General features: G+C 43.4%; 1 protein-coding gene across 1 annotated transcript in view; it reads left to right on the forward strand.

Moving 5' to 3' along the window:
- The window catches only part of commd10 (COMM domain containing 10), a 60,322-nt gene that overhangs the window by 43,335 nt on the left and 2,510 nt on the right, over positions 1 to 14,477 (forward strand). The window lies entirely within an intron of this gene.

The following is a 14,477-nucleotide window of genomic DNA, read 5'->3' on the forward strand; positions in this document are numbered from 1 at the left end:
TATTACACATAGTACTTCATTTGTTTTAAATATTTACTTTTATTCCTTATAATTTGCATTTGATAATATTTACGTATAATACATTTTAAAGAATTTAATATATATATATTTTTTATGAACGATTCATTAAAATGTCTTTCATTCATGTTTTTCATTTTGAATGAAACCTGTTTTACACATGCACGTACCGTCACTTAGTAGTAAATTAACGGTTGTTTTCACTTATTTATGCCCATTGTACCTTTTTTAATGAGCCTGATGAAGCGGTACTCTTCAGGGTTAAAGGTTCTTCACTCCCCCACAGGTGTTTTTAATTACTCTGGTTGATTGGACTCCTGAGGTCTATTAACGTCTACCAATGATGATTGCCCGAGCAACACAAACTAGCAGGAGCAGGAGGAATCTGAAGGGAGGTCGGAACCCGAGTGACTGTTGCACAAATGCCTGTAAATTGCTCGGGTGCCAATAATAACAGTTTCTTCCTTGTCGAGGGCGAGGTAGGTAACATGACAGCTCACTGGCATGTTTTGGTAAACAGTCTCTCACCTTGTACATGCAGTACAATCCCTGTGTTGCCTACTGTAGTCCTGGGTGCCAGCTGCCACATCCTGTGCAATCATTGCAGAACTATTAAGTTCTGTCTTCAGCCAACATGGAACTTTTCCAGAATGGAGGCTTTTTTTCATGAAAGGCAAAGATAAATTCTCCCTGTCCTCCTGTCTCCTCCAAGTGATTAATATATGAATGGATTCCTCACATGTTGATCATCATCATTATCATCGTCATCATCATGTGTCACTTGTGTTTGTGTTGGACTGCGTCTTGCTGCTTAGCATGTGAAGAATCAAGAGGCGGATGTGGGAGCGGTACGCTCCGGTGGAAACCTTGTTATGTTCCCATTGTCCCCAACCACAACACAGGATGTGGTGGATTCTAATTGCGGAGGTGGATGGACAATGCACACACACACACACACAAATAATGAACTGGCACACACTCTCAAACTGCACTGACAGGACACAGGTGACTTCAGCCGTGTGAGACAAAACCAATAGGCAAAATAGCCATCGACCTATTTAGCCCACCACCGAGGATGTTATTTGTTTAGCCCGGGCAGCTACCTCCTGCTGCTCATGAATGTCGAGCCTCATCGTTGTCGTGTGAGAGTTTGCTGCACAATTTGACTGTGTGGGGTGTCCCAGTGTGTTTTAATTCTTTGAATCAAGGCGCTGCGTGTTAAGCACAACCAAGTTGAGATGATTTACTAAGTGTATTTCCACTCTAATCAACGAGTATGTAGCACAAAACAATCACTCCCAAGCCAACGTGCACACGGGCGGCTGCGGACACATCCACCAGTTGCACCTCTGTTGACCCCACACACTCCGCTTTCTCTTCCACTGTGTACCCCCCACCGTATATACAGTGGGGAAAAAAAGTATTTAGTCAGCCACCAATTGTGCAAGTTCTCCCACTTAAAAAGATGAGAGAGGCCTGTAATTTTCATCATAGGTATACCTCAACTATGAGAGACAAAATGAGGAAAAAAAATCCTGAAAATCACTGTCTGATTTTTAAAGAATTTATTTGCAAATTATGTTGGAAAATAAGTATTTGGTCAATAACAAAAGTTCATCTCAATACTTTGTTATATACCCTTTGTTGGCAATGACAGAGGTCAAACGTTTTCTGTAAGTCTTCACAAGGTTTTCACACACTGTTTCTGGTATTTTGGCCCATTCCTCCATGCAGATCTCCTCTAGAGTAGTGATGTTTTGGGGCTGTCGCTGGACAACACGGACTTTCAACTCCCTCCAAAGATTTTCTATGGGGTTGAGATCTGGAGACTGGCTAGGCCACTCCAGGGCCTTGAAATGCTTCTTACGAAGCCACTCCTTCGTTGCCCGGGTGGTGTGTTTGGGATCATTGTCCTGCTGAAAGACCCAGCCACGTTTCATCTTCAATGCCCTTGCTGATGGAAGGAGGTTTTCACTCAAAATCTCACGATACATGGCCCCGTTCATTCTTTCCTTTACACGGACCAGTCGTCCTGGTCCCTTTGCAGAAAAACAGCCCCAAAGCATGATGTTTCCACCCCCATGCTTCACAGTAGGTATGGTGTTCTTTGGACGCAACTCAGCATTCTTTCTCCTCCAAACACGACTAGTTGAGTTTCTACCAAAAAGTTCTATTTTGGTTTCATCTGACTATATGACATTCTCCCAATCCTCTTCTGGATCATCCAAATGCTCTCTAGCAAACTTCAGACGGGCCTGGACCTGTACTGGCTTGAGCAGGGGGACACGTCTGGCACTGCAGGATTTGAGTCCCTGGCGGCGTAGTGTGTTACTGATGGTAGCCTTTGTTACTTTGGTCCCAGCTCTCTGCAGGTCATTCACTAGGTCCCCCCGTGTAGTTCTGGGATTTTTGTTCACCGTTCTTGTGATCATTTTGACCCCACGGGGTGAGATCTTGCATGGAGCCCCAGATCGAGGGACATTATCAGTGGTCTTGTATGTCTTCCATTTTCTAATAATTGCTCCCACAGTTGATTTCTTCACACCAAGCTGCTTACCTATTGCAGATTCAGTCTTCCCAGCCTGGTGCAGGTCTACAATTTTGTTTCTGGTGTCCTTTGACAGCTCTTTGGTCTTGGCCATAGTGGAGTTTGGAGTGTGACTGTTTGAGGTTGTGGACAGGTGTCTTTTATACTGATAACGAGTTCAAATAGGTGCCATTAATACAGGTAACGAGTGGAGGAGAGAGGAGCCTCTTAAAGAAGAAGTTACAGGTCTGTGAAAGCCAGAAATCTTGTTTGTATATAGGTGACCAAATACTTATTTTCCACCATCATTTGCAAATAAATTCTTTAAAAATCAGACCATGTGATTTTCTGGATTTTTTTTTCTCATTTTGTCTCTCATAGTTGAGGTATACCTATGATGAAACAGGCCTCTCTCATCTTTTTAAGTGGGAGAACTTGCACAATTGGTGGCTGACTAAATACGTTTTTTCCCCACTGTATATATATATCCTCAGCACCATCATGTGGTCTTCAATATCGTAGCCATCTCGAACCAACGTAAGGGACAGTGATTTACTGTTGGCACAATATCTTACTTTTTTAAGTGTTGACCGCCTGATGTCCCATCCAGGAAACCGCCGGAGGGATACCAGCACCGTTACGTTTGCAATGCCATCACTCCAACATAGCGGCACGGTGGCTCGAGAAAGTAGCAGTGGTAGAAATCATGTAAATAAACTTGTCATATATGTGGTTTAAAACAACTTTTAAAATCAGATTTTATGCCAAGTGGCCAGTGCCAAAACATGCACGTTTCAGTTCCTCGTTAAGTGTTGATCAAAGGAGCTTCTTTTCAGTAGCTCAACGATTACAGGGATACAACTCTCTCCTCTCCTCTGTTCTTCTATGTCCTCTCCTCTTTGTTCCCTTTATCTACCTCTCTACCTCCACCCATACCTCCATCTGTCTGCTGTATCTCTTTAGGTGTTTGTTTGTGTTTGTGGCCTATCCTCTCTGAGCATGTAGACATATGCCCGGTTCCTCCTCTAATTGGTTTTCTGTATTCATGTGGGGATGCTGAGAGAGGCAGGGAGACTGCAGGCATAGCTGACTCTTAATAAATGTCACTCCACTGCCGGGCTACGGATGGACAGCTCACTGATGGGCTGTTTATAACAAGGCGTCACTTAATGCAAGGGGAGACATGCAGGAGCTCAGGCGAAGTTTCAGGGATAAAGAAAAGGAATAAATCGAGAGGGGATGATGCATCTCGCCCGCGAGAGATGGAGACCAGATAAGAGAGGGAACGGGAGAATCACCACGACAGGAAGAGACATAGGAGGCACTGATTGTGACACAGTATAGTGTGTGTGTGTGTGTGTGTGTGTGTGTGTGTGTGTGTGTGTGTGTGTGTGTGTGTGTGTGTGTGTGTGTGTGTGTGTGTGTGTGTGTGTGTGTGTGTGTGTGTGTGTGTGTGTGACAGGAGCAATTATTGTCTGTGTCTGTGTGAGTCTATAAAGCTCAACTAATTAACAAGTAGGTTGACATTTGCAATAACGTGTCCATCATCTGAGTCAGACTGCATGAACAAGTTAGCAAGTGAGCGGAGAAGTTCAAATAGTTGGCATAGAGTACTGGATATATTGTTATCGAAAATGAATGGACATACTGTTGAAATATTTAGCCAAATGACATGGATATAACGTTAACATCGTTAGCTAATCGTAATGCATATATTGTTCAAATAGTTGTCTAAAATGAATGGATATACGGCTTAATTATGTAGCTAAAAGTAATTAATAAACAGTTGAAATAGTTATCTAAAACTGATGAGTAAATGGTTGACATCCAGCTTCTAAGAAATACAAATATAAACTTCACCAAAACAACCTAATCGTTGAATTAAAATGAAAAAAATATGTATTTGCAACAACTTTTATATAAATAACATCTATAATAACGTCTATAATCTAGGTGTGTTTTTTTTGTGTGTGTGTGTGTGTGTGTGTGTGTGTGTGTGTGTGTGTGTGTGTGTGTGTGTGTACTCTTCACTGTGTATAGCTTACCACTTACATTTGTGTGTGATTTTTGTTTTGTGTTGTCGGGTGTGTGGGCCTTGGTACCTATGCATGCTTGTGTATACACATGCCCATGAGTGTACAGACTATGTGCAGCCTTGTGAGTGTGTGTGTGTGTGTGTGTGTGTGTGTGTGTGTGTGTGTGTGTGTGTGTGTGTGTGTGTGTGTGTGTGTGTGTGTGTGTGTGTGTGTGTGTGTGTGTGTGTGTGTGTGTGTGTGTGCACGTCCCGGTGTGTTTTCAGGAATTCATCCTGTCAGGCCTGGGACCTGCTGCCTCCTCTCCGCCCCTGTCTCAAAACAAAACAAAGCAAAAGCCCGGTTTGTTTATTGTTTTTGCCTGCCTTGTTTTTCTTTTGATTGTTGTCAAAGTTCCCACTCATTCTCCTCTTGGGTAGCAGCAGACAGTCCACTCCTCTCTGCTATTATTTACTCCCTGTGGCTTTCAGAGTTGAGATGGAATGAGAGCGTAATCAAAAGGCCCTGTTGAAAAATAGAAAAGGAAGCAAAGTTAAGAGGGGTAAAACATTCAGACTGATGGAATGAAGCAGGCCCGTTCATTCCCAAGTGTTTTCTCCAAATCGTTGAAATTAGAAAGAGTGAGTGACATGTTGGCCCCTCGCTGTACGGGAAGGCTTTTCCATCATGTCATCTCTTGCATGTCGTAAGTCAGAGAGAGGTTTGGAAAATATCTTCTCCTCTCTTCTCTTAATATATTTAAGAGAATAGGCCTGTGTGTGTGTGTGTGTGCACATATTTGCCGGTGCTCATTTCTGTTTATAAATACCGGAGGTGATTGACAGTTTCCAGTGTTTGGGTTTGACAGCTCTTATTTGTTGCAGTCGACAGGCTTTTTAGTGAATGGCTGACGTTTTGAGGTTCCGTGTCTGTCACTGTGCGATGGCTACAGGGCACTGCTGTGGATGTGGATACCGGTTCATGGTGCCCCCCTTTTCAGCAACAATGCACAGTGCATATGTGGCTCCTACGGGAAGTTTCTTTTCTGAACGGCTATGGGCTCAAAGGGTCATGGGAAGATTAAACATGGTTGTTTTCCGAACTATTGATTTTTTTGTTGCTGTTGCAGTTTTGTCTAAAGCTACTGAGCTGCTGAACCAACACATAGGAGGAGCCGAACATTGTGGACTGCTATAGTTGATTAAAAGAAGAAGCCGAAGCTATTGAAGATGTTCATTGAGCTTCAGGGTTATTGTTCAGTGGTACATTTCACCATCCAAATGGAACATACTGCACTTTAGGTGATGTGAAATGTACAAATGAGTTCCGTAGCACAATGTTACACACACCTAAAACATCAAACAACAGGTTTCTGAATTAAAAACAAGGGTTTCAAACACTCCATTATGCCAATCACACGTGGGAGGACCACCATGCAAGAAGCAGAGAAAATACAGTCTTCACTGCTCCACGACAACAAAAGGTCAATTTTGGAGTAAGAGTCACCTTCTCCCGATTGGAAAACTCTGGCTGTCGCTACTTCTCTCTCCACCTATACTTACAGTTAAATGTGGCGAGTTGATTTCTGCAAAAACATTCTGGGAATTGACAAAACAATTCCACCTCAGGCTCCATTCTTCTAGGGCTTTCGATCCTATCTTGTGATCTTCTTCGTCAGAATAACCACTCGTGTTACCTCACATGTTTGAAGAAAACTTTGTTTTTCCTGCAAACGAAGAATCAAAAAACGGAAAAAAAGTCTGAAAGATGAATTGAAGAAAAAGGGGGCGACATTTAACAACAGCAAAATGATATCTGATTATATGTATGTTGGATTGTACTGCTCGAGATGTGCGAGTTTGTAAACAGATGTTTTGATATTGTGTTTCTGCCCCCATTTACTTCAATTCATCAAGACCTTTCCCTGTTTATTCATTCTCTGTTCACCGTGGAGGCCTGTGAGAAATGTTTTTTTCAAAGATTCAAGGTAACACAGGCTGAGTAATTCTGAGGGTAAATTTGTCATGGAAATGTAGATTCCCATATTTCCATTTCTTTCTAGGTATGTTTTCTAGGTCCCAATTGGTTCGAATGGTTTGTGTCGAATTGTCGGAAATCTCAAGTAAAATAGATGGAATCAAAAAAGGTTCAGAAAAAGTGGGTAAACCAAAAAGTAAAAGTGTTTCTTTTAATGCAACGTCACAGTTATAATGCACAGTGTAATAGCACAATATTTCAGGGTTCCAGTAACTGAATGTATGTTTTGTTTGCTAAAGAACCTCCTCAGTGGTTTTTCTCCTGAGAAAGCATACGAGTCCGCAGTGAAAGTTTTTATTGGAAATACAAAAGTTTAGAGTCAGGGGATTCAAGAAGTCTCATTACACCCACGACCGGCCACTTATATGCCAATTCTTCACAGTTTACACTAAAGCCAGTCCAAAGGCTAATAGTCTGTGCTGTGTGTACACACTCGTAATAGCCTGTCAGCTAACTTGCAAAGGGAATACCCAGCAGAGTTTGAGAAATGCTGGCTCTAATAGATGGTGTCATTCTGAACGTGGTGGGGGTCAACAGTCACCATACTGTAATTGCCTTATTATGCCATCCACTTCTTGTTTGTAAAAACACGTATTATGATATATTACATTTAGTTTGATTTAGTGTGCCATAATGAGTAGCGCGCTGTTAATTAAACTGGACCAGTTTGGAATCCGTTATTCTCCTCGGATGAACCTTTGGAATGGTCTCCAGTTCATCCGCGTTCCTCCTCCTGACCTCCACGGAGAACTCCACAAACCTCAACAGTGTTGATGAGGCACAGACAGATGGACACAAAACTCACTCAACATAAAGGAGGAGGCAGCACACCTGTAGCACTGACGCACACACAACAAAAAGTCTTTATTGAGACATTAAAAGTATGTGTTTTGACAGCACAGCTGCGTTGAGTATCCGCTTTTAGCGACAGACAGCTGAACAAACAAACACACACACACACACACACACACACACACAATCTTGTGCATCGTCAAGCACACCAAATACACAGAGCTACAGATGTGTGGTTGCTAGCTTCACTCCCGGACCAAAAAAACAAACAAAGCAGTTGAGTTATGAAAAACAATTTCATCTCTCCTCGTTCCTGATTTTAGTTTTTTTTATGACAATATTAGTGATGATGAGACGCTTTATTCCACATGATCGCCTGTTTGTGGAATCTGTTACCCGGCGTCTTCGTGCCACGGTGACAGACAGCCCTCCTCATGTCTCCATAAAGTACCCCCCCCCCCCAGCAGCTCAGACAGCCAGGGGAGCTGGTGAATGTAGGCTGGCACAGAGCCAGAGAGGAGGACAGGTTGGCAGACACGCGTGCATTGTGAGCTAACCGACAAACAGTAATGACACACATTTCATGGTTGCTGTAAGCCGACAGACAGACAGACGGACGGACAGACAGAAGCAGCCAAGCGCGCAGACAAGTTGATAGACCAGATAGAAAGATAGACCCGGCAGTCACTCAGTCGTCAGGCTTTTGTAACCATGCGTGTACCCATGGCAACATCACAGTGAAACAGAAAGGATTGTAGAGTTTTTTTTTTTGGGGGGGGGGGGGGGGATTAATGATGGTGCAGGATGTGCGGTGATGCCCCCCAAAAAAACAAAGTGTTGCTTGTGTGTGTGTAAATGACAGTGAAGCAGCCAGGGAAGAGCAGAGTGTGTTGAGGGATAAAGGGTTTGCCAAAAAAGCCGACAGCTCAGCCTCCGGTGCGTGCCGCCCGTCTTTCTGCCTCTTTGTCTTTCTCTGTCAAGATTTCTCTCCGTCAGGCAAAAGTCAACGACCAGGCAGCGGCAGAGAGCTGCGATCGGACAAACCGTCAAAGAGCTCGCAGTCACAGGGAGACACGTAATGAAGCAGAGTCACAGAGGACCTGTGATGTGGCACACCCGCTCTCTGCAGAGCGCTTGAGCCGGCGACATTACAGTTACCCTTTCTTTGATGCCGACTTAATGCCGCGCTGCAGCTGTCCTATTGAAATAAGCAGAGAAGCAGGATGATGAGCTTTTGTTCTGAACTTTCACACTCAAAAACGGCTTCATATTTATTCATTTCAGTGGCGCAGCGATGAAGCGCAGCACATTTTGTGCATTCGTTGGTGCTAAGTGCTAGTTGTGGCTGCATAAATGTCATTTTAATTTAATTTACTGCCGGAATCAATGCGTGTTTTGGCAACGTTTCTGCTATTTGTGACGCCAAGCGGGATATATATCGAGACATAAAAGCTAAATGAATGAGCGTTACACTTTGTTTGTTTACCAAGAGCACATGGAGCTGTTCTGTTATTTTGTTTTTTTCCACAGCCGTCACATTTTTCTGCTAATTAAGACCTTGTGTGACTCTGCCATCATTTCTGGATGAGATGACAAGCTCTAGGTCGTCCACATGGGCTGTAAGATAGAGCCCAGAGGGAGAACACTGGTCCCTCCACTGAAAGGCCCTGGTTTTATTTCTGACATTCTGGGTGCTCCAACAAACATCGGTTAGTGTTTGCGGGGTGGGAAGCTGATAAGGTTAATCGTGTCCTAGCCACTGCACCGGTTAGCCGTTAACCAGCAGGGACTCTGGCACAACAATGCGGGTTCATCCGTCAAAAAAAAAGGTTGAACGAAACTATGCTGCGACACAACGCAACGTCTTCCAGCAATGCACCTCGTTGGCCACCCAAGTACATGCAAGAGCTCTTACCTGGAAAATAAATGGCAATGTGAACAGCGATTTGTAACCAGTCTGTTTCAGTATTATATATCAGTGCTTTGGTGTCTGATAAGCATTGCTTTACTGCTCACAACACACCCACGCCAACGTAGCACCTCGCATTTTCTATTAATACTCTAAGAGAGGGTGCTAGCAGCGAACATATGTACGTATATAAGAAGTGGACGTACTTACCGTGATGTCACTCATTGGTTTTTCGGACTGTGATTTTTGAAGCCTCCAGTTCTGCATGGCCATTCGCCATCTTGTATTTTTGCAACCAGAAGTCGCTCGAGAGGGTGGAGCTAAGGACAACCGAACGCTGACGCTTTTGGCCGACTAAAGATGTTACAATTAACTGTCATGAACTGAAAACACACTGTGAAAGGATTAAAGTTCTGAGACAAAAAAAAACAGACAACTTCCAGACCGGGAAGCGACCTGTCAATCACAAGGTAGCCCCGCGCTAAAGCATACGTTGCTTTATGGTCTATTTGACTCTAAATGGACCATCATTTACTAATGAACATCATGCTGCATTGAAGAAGACTTGATACTAGCGATTAAGAGCATAAACTTATGCTTACAATGTTAACTGAGGTAATAAATCAAGTGAGTGGTAGAGTCATTTTCTCATAGTCTTCTATACGACAAGAGGAGTCGCCCCCTGGTGGCCGTTACAGAGCACACGAGTAGAAGACATTTCAACATTGGCTTCACTTCTCAGATCCGGAGCTTGCAGCAACTAGTAAAAATGATAATCTGTGACATGCATGTAAGCTAATAAGCAAACCTTGTTTATGTACGGCTTTTCGGAAACGAGGGCACGATGTGTTTTACAGGAAAAAGAGAAGACAAACGGGGTTGATGAAAGCCACAGTGAAGACAATATATATTTATATATAAAAAAGGGAAATAGAAAGTGTAGAATTGGGAGAGAGCGCCACAGAAAACAATAATGATGTTCTTTAATGATGATGAAAGCACCCTGTTCTGCTCAGCGGAGTCTTCAGATGTGAGGAGATGTAAGGCTTCTATACGAGCACACAACAGAACAGTGATTTAGAATTCTCAAATGCTGATCCGCGCGGCGCCGTCCTCGCACATATACAGTGCAACTTGAGAAGCTCCTCCACCCGAGCACACGGAAGACTGATGGAAGACTTGACTCGCTTCATTTGGTGTCTGTCTGGTGTGGACTTTGCCGTGCATATTTTTATTAAGATTGCTTCACACTGGCAGACGATATTCACGCAGACAAAGAAGTGTCCCATTCCTCCTCCTCCTCCTCCTCTCTGTGAATTTATAGACGGCTTTGTTGTTATTGTCGTATTAGGTTTGAAGCTAAATCTCTCGATATAAGACAAATTCCTTCTGTCAGTGAATCCTTTACAGTTTGATGTCTGAGATGCTTTTTGCTTGTTTGTTACAATGAAAGCTCCCTTGGGTTATCACAGTTTTCCTCATTCCTTTGCTTAAGCTCCCCGTGTCTCTTCACTCCCCTCCTCATCTTTCACTTTGCTGCTCATCTCTCTCGTACCTATTTCTCCCCTCCCCTCACTGCTTTTGTCAATCTCCCTCCCCTGTCATCTTTTACTCCCCTCTTCCTTTACTCCCTTCCTGCCTTTCTTTGGATTTCTCACTTGATAAAAGCCGTCCCCGTAAAGCACTCGGCGCCGAAAGAATTCACTGCTTTGACAAGTATATCAAATCCGAGCTATTCCTTAATGCGCCGAGGCAAATAATTGATGAAGAGTGCCTTTCTGCGTCCAGCCAGCCCTCCTTGTGGTATGAAAATACCACGCGCTCCATGCCCTACACATGTGGTCTTATATAAACCGACACCACTGACACCAGTAACCACTTGATGGGTTAAAAGCACAGCTTGTTGAACGTGTCATTTTTTTAAAAATCATTAATTTTTGCATTGGAATTGGAATACATTGATTGGTTCACTTCTCTCCGCTTAACATCCGTGCAGCAGTTACAGGTCGTTCATGCAAATGAGTCACTGGCAGAGCAGACTTTTGTTTTTATAGTCTTGGCCATCATTTCTGTTTCTAGTATCAATGTGCTTGTTGCGGAGATCTGGAAACGAAATATATATATATATATATATATATATATATATATATATATATATATATCGTCGACCCAGTAGTGGTGCTTCACACAAATTCCAACAAAAACAAACAGATTTTGTGTCTTCAATATGTTCTGAATGAGAGGAAAAAAAGAGCGAGGGAGTTGTGAAGGGTACGTTTTGATCATCATATATATTTGAAAATATGATCCGAAAACACCTTTTAACTAACTTGTTGTGCATGCTCGATTTAAAAAAATGCTTTATTTTTTATCCTTAAAGTAAAAACTAAAAAACAACACATATACATCATTGATGAGAATGTATTCTGATGATGAACAGGATGCACTAGATTACTGTGAGTAGTGTGGGCTTACAACATCACTGTGTGTGTTGTTCTCCATTTTAAGATGCATTTGTTTTTTGATGTTTTATGAAAGAATGTCGAGTATTTTGAAAACACAAAATCACTTCACTCTGAAGTATTTTATCACGTTCCATTTTTTCAATAATTTCATTTCAAATACAAGTCACATAAATGCCGTCTGTCTCTGATTGTGACCCTTTCAAATATGAAATAATGACTAGAGTGGATTTCAGGATTTTCACATTTTGTGTGTCAAAGGATTCCTTTAGGGTCACAATGCATGTCGATTTTGCCGCCATTTGCGTGAGACCGATTTATTACACAACTACAGGGAGTGTAGCAGTTGAAGCAGGAAGTCTTTAGACTGTGTTAAAGACAGAGTTGGTTCAAAAGTCTGTTTCCCTTCATAACATGTTTGGCTGATCTTGGGGTTTGTTTACTTGATGATATTATTATTATTACTGATAAAGAATGAAGGAAAAATAATCCCCACTTATTGCAATAAACCAGAAAGGCCTCAACATTGCGGTAACCTCAGTGTGAGTCTGAGGGCTTGCGCTGTAATCCTTGTGTACAGCGTTTACGGCTCGGACAGAGAGCTGCGGCAGAGCGACGCCTGGTCCCACATTTCGGCACATTCGACATATCGAAGGATCGGTTTTGGAGGAATTAGTTTTGTTTATCTGTTTTCCTTTCGTCTGTGTTTTCTCTCTCGTGTGTCTGATCTCCCATAGTGTGTAGCCTACATTGCAATAACATGCTCCAACATGTAGCTGCATATGGAACACCAGATGCAAGTGAATTCATGATTATCTTCATGAGTTAATCCTGTTTCCTGCATCTTGACACACAGGATTTTGGCACAGAGGCAGATGAGACGGGTTTGTGTGTGTGTGTGTGGATGTGTGGGTATGATTGAGTGTGTGTGTGTGTGTGTGCGTCTGTGTCCTGTTAGTACAGGGCTGTGATGATGAGGATGATGCATCCTATCCCCATTAGTGGTAGCCTAGATCTGTCAGAGCCTTGTTGGGTTACTGCCTGGTAAAATCTCAACCCTGAGGAACAATGGGATGGGCCAAACACACACACAGACACACACGCCCTTGTGCATATGTTCCCAAGACAAAACAGTGTTTCACTGTTCCTCACACACACACACACACATACCCGACAGTACCTGGAAATCCTCGTCAGAACAAACCGTCAATCTCACTTTCATCCTCAACCCCATGTGCAGCAGACAGGAAGTGTTACGGTCTGGTTCGTTGTCTTCATTGTAGCTTAGTTATGATCGACATCATTATTCCCGCACTGGATTGACGGTTGCCCCCCGTCTCACCTCATAGTCAGTCACAGAGACGGCTCAGTTAGCTGACGAGTGTTTTCTTTCTTCTTCCAACTCGGCTGGTGTTTGTCGCTCTGACCCGAGCGCGCCGAAGACAGTCAAAAACCCAAATAGCTGATTAAGCAGCGCCGGATTGTCCCCGTTACGATACGTTTGCCACGGTGTGTGTGTGTGTGTGTGTGTGTGTGTGTGTGTGTGTGTGTGTGTGTGTGTGTGTGTGTGTGTGTGTGTGTGTGTCTGTGTGTCTGTGTGTCTGTGTGTCTGTGTGTCTGTGTGTCTGTGTGTGAGCTGAGACTCAGATCGGTGCTGTTGGAGGCACAGACGAGGTGTGTTTATCTCTCAACTAATTCGACTGCACGCCCAATTTGTATTTCAAATCAAATCGTTTCCTTTTTTGTTTGCTCTGAGAGATGATGTATCACCTCGCAGAGCCACTTTGATGCGCCTCCTCTTTGCATTGCGCCTCGCTCGGTAACAGCGCTTTAATAAGTTGTTTTATCACCTGTCGTGCAATCCGAGGCTGTCCTACATTCTCCTCGTGCTGTGGCGTCACAGGCAACGTTCTGCTCTCCGTGCTCTCCTTTATGGACTTTTTAACGTTGCTTCTAATTAATATCTCTGTCATTAATTTGCTGTGACACATGGCCTCCCCCAACCAGCCAGCCAGCTGCATGTAGATTCAAGCCCCAAAGCCATATTTAGTCTCTAAAGCACCAAACTGCAGGGAGAGGAGCTGTACAATCGTGTGCTTTTAGTGTCTTTCAGCGCAGTTTTCTTTTTCTTTCTGTCCTCCTGCCCTCCTAGTTGGTGCCAGGAGTTCGCCGCTATTATCAACATTCGCCGCGACAGCACTGAGTGCACTTCAGTCGGCTACAAAGCTGCCCTCTCCACTCTGTGTTACCCAGAAAGCATTTCACATATTGCAGCTCTTTTCTCAATGATGGGTGTGATAAAGTGTCTCGCCATTACGCCCATTCACAGTGGCGGGGGGGGGGGGGGGGGGGGGGGGGGGGGGGGTTTATTGTCTGGCCCTTGGACTTGTGATGGGCCGATGGTAATGATGATAGCAGCCCGGTGATGGTTGCTCTTGGTTTCTTGCACTTTTCCCTCGATAGTTAGTGAAGCCTGCCGTCTTTTCAGAGAGGAGAGAGAAACAGCAAACGGCTCCCAGGTGAACGTAAGAGTAAGCACATAACGACACAAGAAAGTGTTCTGAAAAGAATTGACACAGCATGAAAACCGATGGAATAAGTTTTATTAATATTGCCTTTTACTTGATAACTGGCACTATTTCCTCTCGTCTCTTTTTGCTCTTTTGAAATGCATCTGGCTATATTCAGATGATAAAGTTGCGTAATTTCAGCAGATAAAT

Source organism: Pholis gunnellus, assembly GCF_910591455.1.
Source record: "Pholis gunnellus genome assembly, chromosome: 6".
Lineage (NCBI taxonomy): Eukaryota > Metazoa > Chordata > Actinopteri > Perciformes > Pholidae > Pholis > Pholis gunnellus.